The sequence below is a fragment of the Anthonomus grandis genome, chromosome 3 (assembly GCF_022605725.1).
Source record: "Anthonomus grandis grandis chromosome 3, icAntGran1.3, whole genome shotgun sequence".
Classification (NCBI taxonomy): Eukaryota; Metazoa; Arthropoda; class Insecta; order Coleoptera; family Curculionidae; genus Anthonomus; species Anthonomus grandis.
In genome coordinates, this window is record NC_065548.1 from 21,851,253 (window position 1) to 21,866,260 (window position 15,008).

The window sequence follows — 15,008 nt, forward strand, 5'->3', positions numbered from 1 at the left end:
CGTGGACTAATTGTTACAGATCGATGTAACGAAGGTGCTTTTATATTAATTTTAACAAAATACTCCTATACGCCTTTAAATCTCGCTAGTAAAATGTTTTTCAGGAAGAAAGGACTTGAAAAAGAGGAAGAAAGGAAGAAAGGACTTGGAGAGCCTGAATTTGATGGTGATTTTTAAATTGAAAAATTATGCTACTAAAGTTATTTTTGCAACCTATAATAAGATATCAGCAGTAACTAAATATCTCACTCCTGCATATTTTATAATTTTTTTATAAATTCTCTGAGCAGAATTTCTAAACTGGAGGTGTTATATGATATAACCGAAGAAAAAATCACATGACACTAAATCCGGTAAATAAAGGCAGGTAATTTTTTATCTTCCCTTTGCGAATTTTAAGGAAAAACGTTACACAGCTGTTCTAAATTTAATAGTTTTCCAAAATAATATCTACATACCTTTTATTTGAACATCATTAATTTAATTATATATTCTCTATATAAATTATTTAAGGTTGTTTTGTGTATATTTACCCAAATAATTATGACACAATTTTTTATATTAGATGTATTAAATCAGGTTAAGTATATTTAAAGATTCATAATTTATAGATTTAAAAAGTTTAAATTAAACTTTTTAACCTTTTTTGTTTTATAGCTGACATAAGTTTTGGCCATGATATAAACTTAAGAAAATTAAAAAAATTATAATAACTTAAGTTCAATAAAATATTTTGCCAAAAATTAATTTTTTGACATCTAAAAGGCAAAAAATAGCATAAACGTAACAAAAACCCAAAAACTGAAAAAATATTAAAATAAAAAACAAAAAGGAAACTGTAATTATAATACTTATTTCCAATCATTTATATTTTCTGAAAAAATTTAAAAGTCATATAAGGGTTATTCTCCTGAAACTGCGGGAAATTACGTAACCTTAAAAAAATTTTTTAGACAAAAGCAATTTTCTTCTTTTTATGTAATAAATATTTATATTACTTTATAATAAAAAGAATTATAAAACAACATTAAAATAAAAAATATATATTTCCTTATTTTTTGTAACCACAGAACGTGATATGTCACGTCCGTGGACTGTCACCAACAAACTTATTTTAGTTTCATGCGTCATTAAACTAAACAAACAAAAATTTTACTTAATTTTTGTACATTTTTAAAACCACGTTTGGGTTAAAAATAAGTATAAGTATACTCAAAAAGATTTAGTTTTAACTTTTAAGAGTTACTATTTTTTATTGCTGTCACCAAATAATCGTCACGTCCGTGGACAAAGTCAAAAAATCAAAATATCTGCGTGCGATATGTTTTTAAAAGTATGCCTCCTAGTTGACGCTCTAGTAATTTTATACTTCTTTGCCCTCAGTGTTTTGTTGATGTCGCAAGTGAAATCGTTTTGTGCAAATTTAGTGCCCTTTTTAGTGATACCTGTTGTTTCAAGCACTGTGATCACGTCTGTGAGCAGCCAAAAAAGTAAGGATTATAATCTTATTGATGTTAAATACGTATTATCATAAAGAAAAACACAAATAAACATTGTTGCACAGAAGTTTTGTAACTTAACCTAAAAATTTATAATTTTAAACCGTCAAAAGGTAATTTTCCATCACGTCCGTGTATCATGAATGTCACGGACGTGAGTCCGTGGACAAGTTGGTCATGGACGTGATTCCGTGGACAATTAAATATTATTTATACACATTAAAAGTATGTTTAACAACTTTTTCTTTATGAGCTTATAATCTATAAAAAGATATTTATTGCGTAGCTTTAGATAACCCACTAATGCATCAACTAAAAAACACTTTTTTTTTAAGGTATTAAATGGCTAGAACAAAGAAAATATGCGATCGAGATCTAGAAAAAAGAAGAGAAGTGAAGAAATTAAGTATGCGCAAAGCAAGAGAAAAAATTAAAGCTGATCCTGTGCGATATGAAGAAGAGAAAAGAAAAGATAGGGAACGAAAAAAACGAAGTCGACACCCTATTCAAGAGTTTAGTGACCGAGTTCAAAGAAAAATTCGAAACAATTCGAGAAATCGTTCAAGACGTTATAGGTATAGAAAAAAAGATGCCGAAAAACACGCTGAAAATGAAAATAATTTTCTTAACTACAACACCCCACAATCCAGCCCTTTACCGATATTAGAAGATATTCCTGGGCCAAGCGGATCGAGAAACATTACTCCTCAATAAATAAGAGGACAAAAACTAGCGAGGAAAAACCGAAACACAATGAAAAAAAAAGATTAGGGATTTGGAGCTCTTAGTAAATACCCTAAAAAAGCGCGTAAATAAATATAAAACCCAAGCAAGCAGAGCAAATCATCAAGAGCAGTCACTTTTCTAAAATACAAAGTCCTAAATCAAACGTCAGCAATTTGTTAAAAAAATATACGGTACCCTCAGCTGTAAAAAAAAACTTTTATTTGCTGAAGTGATTGAAGAGCAGGTAAAAGAAAACTATTCCCGGGAAACCAAAAATAAAAATAAGGTCTATTTTCTATCGATGCTTAATGGTGAAGTGGTAAAAAAATACAAATTTCTTACACATTTGGCGAAGCTCATATCAGATGGAAGAAAGAAGCACATACACAAGCAAGATATAGAAGCAAGAAACTTAATGACAAAAATGAAAGTCAGACATTTTTTAGAAAAAGATGAAAATAGCAGAATAACAGCCAGAAAAAAAGAAACAATTACAAAATACAAAGTTAAGAAACAGAAGCGGCTGTTAAATGATACGCTTCTGAATCTTCACAAAAAGTTTATAGCTTTATACCCTAATTTTAAAAAGTTGAGCTATTCGACATTTTGCAAGTTTTGTCCATTTTGGATTTTATCTCCCAATTATAAGAATAGAGAGACGTGTTTGTGCAAACAGCATGCAAATATGGGCCTGATATTGGAAAGTCTTAAGAAACATTCCATTATTAACGAATCAAGTACGAATGAGGTAATAAAACGTATTTGCTGTGATCAATTTCCCAAAGAATTATGTTTGGAACGGGCATGTGAGCGGTGCAAAGATACAAACGTTAATTTTAATTATTATGAAAAAAACGAACAAATATCCTATCAAACGTGGGCTATTCAGAGACATGAAGTTGATATTAAGGGTCAGCAAAAAATATGTTCGAAGACCGTCAAGTTAACGAAAATTTGCCCCAAAGAAGAACTAGTGAATATTTTTAAAGCCACGTTAAACGGATTTATGCAACATATTTGTAACATAAATCACCAGTATTGCGGAGGGTTGTTGGGTGGGTTTAGAAATAAAACAGAAGGTTAGGATTCTAGTTTGCCCACAATAACACCAACAATTTAACCGATGTTAAAAATAATTCTACGCTCCTATTATAAATGTGTTTTAATTATAACTTAAGAAACCTAGACTTAGTGTCCTGAGGATGACTTAATATAAGTCGAAACGTCGACATTTAGGTAAACAGGTTTCTGTTTTATTTCTGACCCCACCCAACAACTCTCCGCAATATTGAAGATATTGGGTCACAAACACGAAATTGAAAGTAAATCACCAGTACGCTGCAATTGATTTAGTTAAAAAGTCACTGTTGGATATAACAGTACTAATCCACATGGACTTTTCAGAAAATTATGTCCTAAAATATGCTTCCGAAGTTGAGGCTTCTCACTTTGGGGCGCCAAAGCAGCAAATTAGTTTGCACACCTGTGTTATCTATTATGGTGGCGATATGAAACCTGAGTCTTATTGCACCCTTTCTAACCGTTTAAGACATGATCCTGCTGCGATTTGTCCACATTTAGACCCGCTATTACAGGAAGTAAAAAAAAATGTTCCAAATTTAAAAACCATTCACTTTTGCAGCGATGGGCCGTCGACCCAGTATCGCAATAAATCAATGTTTTACCTAGCATCTTCACATCTAACAAAAGTACTTAACGTTAAAAATATGGTGTGGCATTTTAGTGAAGCTGGGCATGGAAAAGGTGTGCCAGATGGTGTCGGCGGGTGCTTGAAGCGCACTGCGGATAGCTTAGTAGGAAGAGGAAAAGATATATCCACTTTGGAAATACTGATTCAAGAACTTAAGCAAGCTTGCAAAGGGATCCACATTATACCGATTGATGACCAAAACTAATTGGACAAACTGGTTCCAAATGACATTCCAAGTTTTAAAGGAACATTGCGAGCCCACCAGTTAGTATGGCATTGTACTGAATCTAACACCATCTATGTTAGAAAACTGAGCTGCCAAAATTGTCATACAACTTGCAGTCACTACAACTTGGGCAAATTGGTGTATAAATTTCATAATATTTTGGAAGATGGAAAGGATGATGATGACGACGATAATTTCTGGTCACCAGTTCACGAACGCCTATAATACAATGATATTTATGGATCTGACAGTGATACAAGTGATGATATACCACTTTCAAAAATTCAAAAAGACCAGATTCACCAGTTTAAAAAAATATGTTTGTTGTTGTGAAATTGTTGGGAAAAAATGTATCTACATTGTGTGGCGTGTATATTATCCGTAGATTCAAACAAAGAATATACTGTTAAATTTTTCAAAAAACTGGAACTAAAACGTTTGAATATCCAGAAGTACCAGAAATAGCTGTCATTAAAGAACAGGAAATTCAAATGGTATTAGATCCTCCTGAGTATCTTGAGTAGAAAGACGAATACCTTTTTAAAAATTTAAGTTCCATCTCAAACTTGTTTTAGCAAATAAGTGTTGTTTATCACATTTTTATAAATTATATAAGATTACTTACCTATATATACTAAAAGAATAATGTTTCATTTTGAATCATGTTTTTTATTTAAATCTATTAAAATGCATTAATTTTATAATTTAAAACTAAAATTTTTGTACTAGCAAGAAAATAGATCATGTCCGTGGTCATGGCATGTCACGTCCGTGTTCCACCCAAATAATTTTTTTGAAAATTTGGCCAAAATATATTTTATTCAGCTCGACCACTATGGTCATTCTATAAACTAATTTACTTTTATTGAATTTATTCATCAAAATCAATAATAAAAGAATAACCCATAAGTATGACACATTTTAAAAAATTTTAAAATTATAAGAATATTTTAGCATCATTCTTTGAAACTATTAAATTTTATATTTAACTCAGTAATTTTTCTATTAACCATGAATAAAAAAACATATTTTTGAATATAATTGATATTTTTATTACTCTTTTTAAATATATCTTTAAAAAGATATTAATTGTTTTTAAACCCTGTGGGCTACTTTTGGTAAATCTAATTTTATTTGATTTATATAAACTTAAAAGAAATGAATTAGAAAAGTATTATCTAACTTTTCTCTTAAAATCGTCATCGTCTTTACTTCACAGCAAGTTTAGTTAATTATTTTGACACGGATTTTTTATGAAATTATTATCACCACTAGTAAGAAAATGATATGCATCTCATAAAAGAGTAAAAATATGTGGTTTCTTGGATTTCTCTTCTGAATCACTCTAATCATTTTTAACATAATTACATCATAAACTACCTTGGAAAGTATAATTTTATCTTAATTTTTGTCTATTGGAACAAGAAAAATATTTATTTTAATAAAATAGTGTTTATTACTCATTCAAATTTCTACTAAAAATATATTGTAATTAATATTAATCTTAGTGATTTACTCATAAAACTTAACTGTTTTATCAACGTCGTCTTCCTTTAGCCAATAATTTAATTTAAACTCAAACAAAACAAACAACAACGACAAACTTCTCACTTCAGGTTTATTGGATCATCCGTTTAAATAAAGATATTAACAACTCATTCAGATTTCTATAAATTTCATATTTTACGAATTTCTATTTTGAGGATTAATTAGTTTTAACATTTTTGTTGGTACAGTTTCTACGTTTTCTTGAGAATTTTAATTGTTTCAATTTATATACTTAGATGAAAAAAAAATTATATTAATTACTTCACCCTTCTAGCAAAAGAGTATTCACTTTACTTTTGACATATTATTATATTACGAATTTGATAAGCGAATTTTTCTAACTTCCAACAATTCCAAAAATATATTGTTTACCAAAAATCCATAAACTTGGCAATAAGATGAAATCAATTATTTCTATTATAGGATCTCCAAGTTTTTGGTAAAGCAATTTGAGCATTAAAATTACCTGTTTAATGTTTTCAGTCAAAAATCTATTATTTAATTTTAATTGCGGATAAAATTCTTGTTTCTTTCGATGTATTTCTTTATTCCCAATCATTGGTATACCAGAAACTTTAGAATATCTGATTCAACTTTTAGAACTGTTATGGTATCGATCATATCTGAGAAATAATAAAATTAACAAAACTTTGCATGTCACAAAATATTTTTCAATACAACAATTCGTATTATGAACAACTTGAGGGTACCGCCATGGGTAATCTCTTCTCTCCATCTCTAGCAGAATTCTTTATGAAGCGTTATAAGTTAAATACAAGTAATACATTTATTATTTTCCACGAATTTAGTTAAAATATGTTTTTGATGAGTTTGCCGTGTTCCACAAAAGCAATATTGATAATTTCGTAGAACAACTCAATAGCTGTTTTTCACCCATTAAAGTTACTTTCGAACAAGAAACAGTTAATCAGATTTTATTCTTAGATACTGTTGTCATCAAAATATTAACCAGTTAGAAATTGATGTTTATAGAATCTTTTAGGAAATCCTAAAGATAAAATTAGGACCAATAAAAAGTCCGTGATCTATAGAATTTATTGTAACGATTGGATTAATAAGTACATAGGGTAAACAAAAAGATCAAATAATATTAGATTTAAAGAACATGTAGCTCAAGTAAAATATCGAAGAAATCAAATGTCAAGTTTGGCTGAACATGTTTTCACTAGTGGCCACTTTATATAAATAGACAGCTTAAAAATATTTAGACAGCATAAAATTATTTAAATTAGTTAACAACAACCGAAAATTAGAGACGTACAAAAGTTTATTCTAAAATTAAAAAAAAACATTCTCAAAGGGGATAATTGTCCAATCCCTTATAATGGATTGTATAGTTTAGTTAGCGTTTAACCTTAGTTCAGTCATGCTTCATTAGATTTTTCGGTCTAAGAAAGTTACATCAAAAATATATAAGGCCACTTGGAAGTAGCTTTAGTCGAGAATAAAATCATCTGCCCAAAATGGATTGAAATATTATTTTTATACATAATCGTACTCATCAGTCACGAGGACCATCAATTTATTATAATTTTCACCTTATTAAAATCCAAATTCTCAAAATAGTTGAAATATTGTGTTTTTTTTGGGCTTCTATTGTATTTAATTTTTTTGTTACTTTAATTACTGATAAAACATCTTAAGAGGAATCCAACGCTCTATGTAGAAAAAAATAATACTTTTTCAGAAAAGCACCATAACACAGTTTTTATTTAGGACTAGCTGTTCATATTGAAATCGCCCAATATCTTTATAAAGTCAATCTTAGCTCAACTTTTTTAATTGCTCATACTGTAACATACTAACTTGTTAATATAATAATATTTGTCTAAATATATTTATTATTAATGAGACGTTTATATCATTATAAGTATCTCGTTCATTAAAAAACATATTTAATAACTACCTTAATATAACTATATAATATAAAACACGCTACAATTCATTACATAAGGAAATAAGTGCCAAAGGCACTACAATATCATGAAAATGCGACCAAAAACATAATACAACCGACGCGACGTAGAAATTTCTCTTTCATTTTGACAAGCAACCGCCCAAGCAGCAAGATCAAGGCGAACCTTATTTCCGCTAAATAAAGAAAATTGATTTGAATTAAACTGCTTTTTTACATTTTGCCTATATAATATATGCATGCTTAGTGTGGTATATTAAGTGTTATTTATACTAATTTAAGAGAAATTAAAATAATAATATTAGAAATTTAATAACGTTTGTGGTGTAATTTGTTTTGATTGTGTTCTTAATATATTCGTAAGGTGTAAAGAACAGCTTAATTGCTTTACTAATGAAATTTATAATAGTGAAATAAGGCAATTAATATTGAATATGCTAAATATGCAACGCATAAAATTTTAGTAATGCTTATTCCAAATATTGCTTCATGAAATCTTCATTTTTGTTTAAAGGATTTAAACTAAAGATGTTATTTTTCAAATTGATACTTTTATCAAAATATATATACAATAATGATTTTTTGATTAGGAAAGTTGGCAAATATAATCATTACATACTCCAATCAATAGGAAGACTATAAATTAGATATGAGAAGTTGGTCAAAAAAGACCAAAAACGCGAATTACTACCGTTAATTTAGTACTCTAAAGTCGTTATTTCTAGAAGTAAAATTGGTAAAATTACATTTATTTTTGTTACACTTTTTTAAGGAATCCAGATGAATGACATTTTCAAAACTCTATTAAAACCCGGAGGGATGAATAAATTTTCCATATAAGACCAAAAATAATGAATATTGTCCTGTTATGAGATATATCTCTGCTCTTCTATCTAAGAACATCTGACAAAATCCAGCTATAATATCCCAAGAGGGGTAGAACATGTAATGAATATGAACTTTGCTATTAAGGCGAAGTGAGGTTAAGTAACTTTTTGCTCAGTTTTTCTGCAAATTGATCTAACTGGCTGAATAAGAATCCACTATTTTTATATTCTGAAGGAAATATTAAATGCCAAACTTTTAATGTGTCTGTTTTAAAAAATATATCATATTTCTGTTGTATTAAATTTGTTTTCTTTTTATAACACATATTTATCAAATAGCGCTTTTATGCTTGCTTCTATTTATTACCTTACTAGATTGCTACAAACATCAAATTAAATTACCATATAATATAAAATATAACAATTGCATACATTTCATTAACATATAATGGGATAAATTGTTTGTTTCTTCTGAAAACGGCGTTTTTTTTCTATTGGGAAAATTTTCTTGTGTAATGTAAAAAATTTTAAAAATTTCAAAACAAAATAATTTAAATCAATGGCAGATTTAAACTTAGCATGTGTTATTGTCAATAATAATTATATGCTACGAAGTATAGGAATATAAATTAAGTAACATAAAAGTGTAATTTATTTAAGGTTGTTGTAATTTAATAATAATTTAGGGCAATAACATAATTATATAGTGAAGAAAGTAAACCAATTTTGAAATATACCTAACTATGCAAGGTACATAATGAACTAAAAAAAATTGGTATTGTATATTTCAATACCTTATTAGTAATACTGAATTGCAAAATATATATTCTTGTGTAACATATATTCATAACAAAATTGGTTTATTATGCGCAAAAATATTTAAAAAAACTTCTTATAATCTGGTTAACTATACCTTGAGTTTATAAAAAAATATATTTATTCACTAATTAAAAAAAAATATATACATATTAACTAAGCTAAGTCGCCACTATTGGTATCTTTATTAATATTTAAGATATAGGACCCGTTAAATCAGCAAACAAGTAGAATTTTTTTCTATTAATTAAAATAGCGAAAATATATATACTAATTTTCATATTAAAAAGATTTACACTAAAAGCCTAAGCCTAAAAATAATAAATAGTTTTTTCAACTCTAGGCAAGTTGGCTTTAAAATATGAAAATGACGCCAAGTAAACATTTTTAATTTACAACAAATGAGCAAGAACATCACCATCTTGTTCAATACATTTCTGATCAAAGTTAAGTACGCGTCTTGTAGCTTTTAAGACTGATCTTTCATCTATTGATCCAATTAGTTGCCTAATATGTGTAGTTCAGCAATGGTTTTTTTTATGCACTTCATTCTTTATGTAACCCCAAAAAATAAAAGTCGAGAGAGGTAAGGTCCGGTGACCTAAGCCAACGAATTGGCCAAGTCTCGCAATCTATTTATCGTTAAAATCTATTAAGAAATACTTTTATATCATTAAGTTGTGCTCTATCCAAGTTAACAATATTCAAATAATCTTCTAGCCCTCCAAATATTATGAGGTCAACATATGTCCTTCCGGTCAAAGTGCCATCATGACAAGAAGGTCCTATTATTTGGCTGCCTATTAAGCCGCACTAAACGTTTATACTAAATTGATTTTGAGGGTTTCTGGGATCACTTAGGAAAATATTTTCTTGGGACCAATAGTGTACATTTTTACGGTTAAATATATCTTTGTTTAAAAAATTAGCTTAGTCGCTCCAAATTATACAGTTTAAAATATTATCATTTGCTTCATATGCATTACGTAACTAGTTGCAAATAGTCATCGTTATTTATCGCCAGGCAACAATGTTTCTGCTGGTCGATACTTATATGGCACAAATTTGTGTTTCGACTTATTATTATTAAGCTTATACCGTAAGCTCTTGCCCGTACCGTAAACTCTAATTGAGTTTTCCATATGAGCTTCAAAATATGCCAAAATAGAAATTTTAATATCCTCACTTACTATAAATTGGTTCCCTCTTTTAGACTTTTTAAAACCATTTTGGTTACTTCTAAATTTTCTGTAAATAATTAAAAGGTATCTTCGCTTTTGCCAGTTACTGTTCGCGTCTGGAATCTCTGGCGGTCCTTTGCTATCGCTGTATCACTATTTTTTCGGCATACAAAGTAATATTCTAACATACGACATTTTTCAATATGAGTCAAAGGCATTTTACTAATTTAGAAAAATCCTACAAGTTTACTTATTTACCAGACACTGTATCTTAAATATTCATAAAGATACCAATAGTGCGATGTAATAGGAGGCACCCTTTATACTAAAATAACTCAAACTGGCAAAAGTACTTAGTTACAATCCACTGGTGAATATTTATGCATAACTTAAATAGATAGGATACATATTTCAGTATTTTTATATATAATGAAATGTTAAATAAAAAAGCAGAAGGCTATCCGGATAACTCGATATTTACATAGTCAGAGGTTTAAAAGAATGTATTCTTGGATCAGAAAATTAGGCATAACTAACTTGTACGTAATACTTCTTAATTTTTAAACATTTATGAGTTTTTTAAAACTATGAAAATTAAACAATGTTATAAAATTGTTCCATAAATTCGTTAATTATTTTTATAGTTTTTGTACTGTTTTGCTATTATTTCGTAGTTTAGGTTAGTAAGTTAGGTTTAATTATGGCTCTACTTACAATAAAGTTTAGTAGTTTCACTTATAGGATCTAGTTTTTTAGTAGTTTATCTTATTTAATGATCCTATTTGGGTCCAAATTCAGGTTATTTTATTGTAAATCTCGGTAGTTTCACCTTTCTAGACTTAATTTATAGGGCGTTTTAACTGTAATTTTTTAGACTGCTGTTCAAGTTAAATAAAATGATTTTAAATTTACGTCAATAAAAAATCTAGTTAATAGTAAAAACTAAATAGTTTAAAATCATGCCAAGCCTATTCTTACAAAAAGTTAATTAATCAATATAAAAATAATTAACTAATTAACTAAAATAATTAATTAATTAAAAATAATTAACAAATATAGATTGTGATAAGAAATATCATTTCTTATACTCGGAAAATAATACAGAAAAAATAAATATATTTTTCTTAGTTATATCACGAAACATTATTGTGTAAACATTAGTTATTCCTTTTCGCGGAAAATCTGACTAGTCATACCTTTTAAATTAACATACATTTTTAAAGCATTTTAGTTCTTTTCAAAAAGTACTAAATTTAGTAATAGGCATGTGTCTAATAACTAAATTATACAGTAAGAGCCAAAAGTCCGGAATAAATTCATTTAAAATTCAGGGGTATGTTCAAAAAAAAAGACGCTCGGACACGTCGATTTTTATTTTTAACTGCGGGTTTTCTTACTATAATTTTATGTATACAGGGTGGTCCAAAACTAAGTTACGACCATCAACTTCAATTTTTGAAATGGAAATACCTATTTTTTTATTCTGTATTCTTAAAGAAAAGAAAATTCTAGACATATTTCATGTACAATGTCCTATACCTATCTTCATTTGTTTTTGAGTTATTGACAGTTGAAGATCGGCATATTTGCACTTTTGACATGTTATAAAATTAGACATAGACAAATGCGGTTTGCACTTTTAATCGAAGCTTTTTTAAAACCATCTGTTGACACTAGCTAGTAAGTGTCAACAGGTACTGAGAAATTTACGGTTGTACACTTTTATTTAATTTTTTTTTCAAATTTAAAATTTTTGTCGAATTATAAAGTTTACTCTGTAAACTAAAGTACAATGATGATAATGATATATATAATGATGATCAAAATGGCTAATTAATATTTTTTATCTTGGTTCATTTTCACCAATTTTTTTTTACTTTTAACATCTCCAAATCGTCTTTGTTAAATTTAAAAAAAATTTGAACGGTAGTAAAAATTTAATTTGATTTAAATGAAGTCTTTACGATCCAATTTCACACTAAAGCATTACTACAGAAAATTTTTTAACTACTATTTTATATGATACATGTTTCATAAAAAAAAATTTCGACTTTTTTTAAATTTGAAAACAAAAAGCATATACTATTTTTAAAACTTACAAACTAAATCTCGTACAAAAGAAACAAGTTTTTTATATTGAAATCTTATATATAATTTTTACTAATTTTTTTAATCAGTAGAAGTAAAATTTAACTCTAACATTAGGTTTCTAGGATAAAACTTTATACTCAGAAATCCATTAGCGATAAAAAATATTAACTACTTTTTTTAATGTAAATCAAATTTTTATCCAAAAAACATTTTTGATTTTTCTTCAAAATACTTCAAAACAAAATACTTCAAGTTATACTACTTACTCAAAAAATCAAATTTACACAAAAAAATCCGAACTTTAAAGTCCTAAAAAAAACTCAAAACCGCGCAAAATTGAGCTTTTGGAAAAAATAAATCAAACACTCTGACACCGTTCTTCCATTAACTTGGTGTCTATTTTAGTGACACCCAAATCGCGACACTAAAAGCTCCGTAACCAGTAACCCTATCTTAAATAACCTCTGCAAGAAGTAGTGAAAGTAATAAGCTCGTGCTGCCTTAGCTTGAGGTACGATAAACGTATATATCATTCATAATTTACATTGGCGTGGTTTGATAAGATGAGGTCATTTTATCTTGATGTCCGGTATAGGGAAATATAATTCTGAGGTAATTTGTGGGCCTAGGGTCCCGAGTTTAAAGTTAAAAGTTATAAAAACCATAATTACACCTTCCAATAACATTTGAACAAATTGGTTGCAAGGCGTCCTTCACGCTCATTTCCATAGCGCTTTTTGGTTTTTGTTCTACAATAACTAAGGAAATAAAAAAGGATATTACAAAGTTCAATTGAGCATGAAAAATCTTATACCTACTTTTTATTATGCCTAGTTATTTTCTCATATTTTGATATGAGATTTATGTTATTTTCTCTCTTCTTATCGCTAATCGGACAGTATCTTGCCTTGGATCTAACTGACAATAGTTTGACTAATTAGTCTCAAAAAAGACTAATACTGAAAGAGTGAAAAATCTTGATTTACCATTAAATTCTTGGTTAAAAAGTCACTAAAAACGAGTGGGTGGCTTTATCCAATTTTTTAAGATAGTTTTGTGAAAGATAGTTAAAGTTATCAAAAATTTATGTTTACTTTTAAATTACTTGATGAAAAGTCATCGAAATCGAAGGGTAATTCCAATCATATACCCGAAATAGAAGGTTATACATTTTCTAGTAACTTCAGGCAATTGATATTTTTTTTAACTTGACATGTCATTTTTTTTATTAGAAAATTGATCTCAGCTTCCTGGAATAATTACTAATTAATATTTAAATAATCTGTGTCTCTTTTCATAATTTTAGATAAATTATTAAAAAACTCCACATTTTAGACCGGCGCGGCGGCTGCTAGAACAGCTTCAAATTCACCTTGTTGACCTTATTTTACTGCAGGAGTTTATCTCTAGACTTATTCGATTTTCGCGATTTTCTTATTTGTTGGCTATTGTCTAGTTAGAGTAAATGCATTTTAATTAACTATACTTACAAGAAAAGCAGATGAAAATTTTTAATTTTATTAAACAATACTTATTTTATCTCTGAACGGTATTTTGTTCTACAAGCGGCTCTATTATTAAGAAAATTAGTGAAACGGCTTAATAGTTTCTTTAGGGCAAATTACGCGAAGAGGAAGAAAAGAGATGAACAAAAATACATTCTACACATATATGATATAGAACCTAACATTTATTAATACTGGAAAGAATTTGGATACACCTACTTAAAAGTGAACTGAATCTTCAGGAAGCATGTTAATAAATTAATTCAAAAATCCTTTGCAAAACTTCTTCGCAACGGCGAGACGCCATTTTGAACAATAAAACTAAATAGAAAAGGAGATCATGCGATATATCGTTTGAAAGCTCCCACTGAATTCTTTATGGTCCTAGAATATTAAGTCATTACTTTTCTTTTAAAATCTTATTTTTCGCATTTTTATTTTCTTTACTACACCTGCTCAGTTGTAAATTGTTTGTAGGTCTGTTGTTGTTTGTAGAAATGTCAATACAAATAAATTACACCTGAACAGGTGTAGTAATGCACTATATAGTAATAGGTCTAATTTGAATTAAAGTCTTAAACGTAATTTATGTAATCGTTAAGTATTAGGTCCTTTTAATTCACAGATTATAAAATTCCTGTTTATTATATTTCTGCATATTTTTATACATTATATAAAAGAAAAGGGGTAAAAATGGAAGACCATAGAATACTTACTTACATATGTATACATTTACTATAAAAATATCAAATGTGTTAATTCGCGAGAGACTTATTTTTCGTAATATTGTTCATACGGTAAGCTGATTATACCCATCAATCACATACTTTATTGCAAAGAGTTTTTTTATATAATGTCCTGATAAACTCTTGAACCTTGACCCAACGAAATTTAAAATAGAGGTTTAAAAAAAAAACATTAATTTCTTAAATATTTATGAAA

General features: G+C 28.1%; 1 protein-coding gene across 1 annotated transcript in view; it reads right to left on the reverse strand.

Moving 5' to 3' along the window:
• LOC126734156 (peroxidase-like) overlaps positions 1-12,996 on the reverse strand; it is a 44,211-nt gene extending 31,215 nt beyond the window's left edge. Inside the window, exon 1 of the mRNA XM_050437686.1 lies at positions 12,828-12,996. The gene's annotated coding sequence lies outside the window, so the exon portion shown is untranslated. The remainder of the gene's footprint in view (positions 1-12,827) is intronic.
• Positions 12,997-15,008: the final 2,012 nt, after the last annotated feature.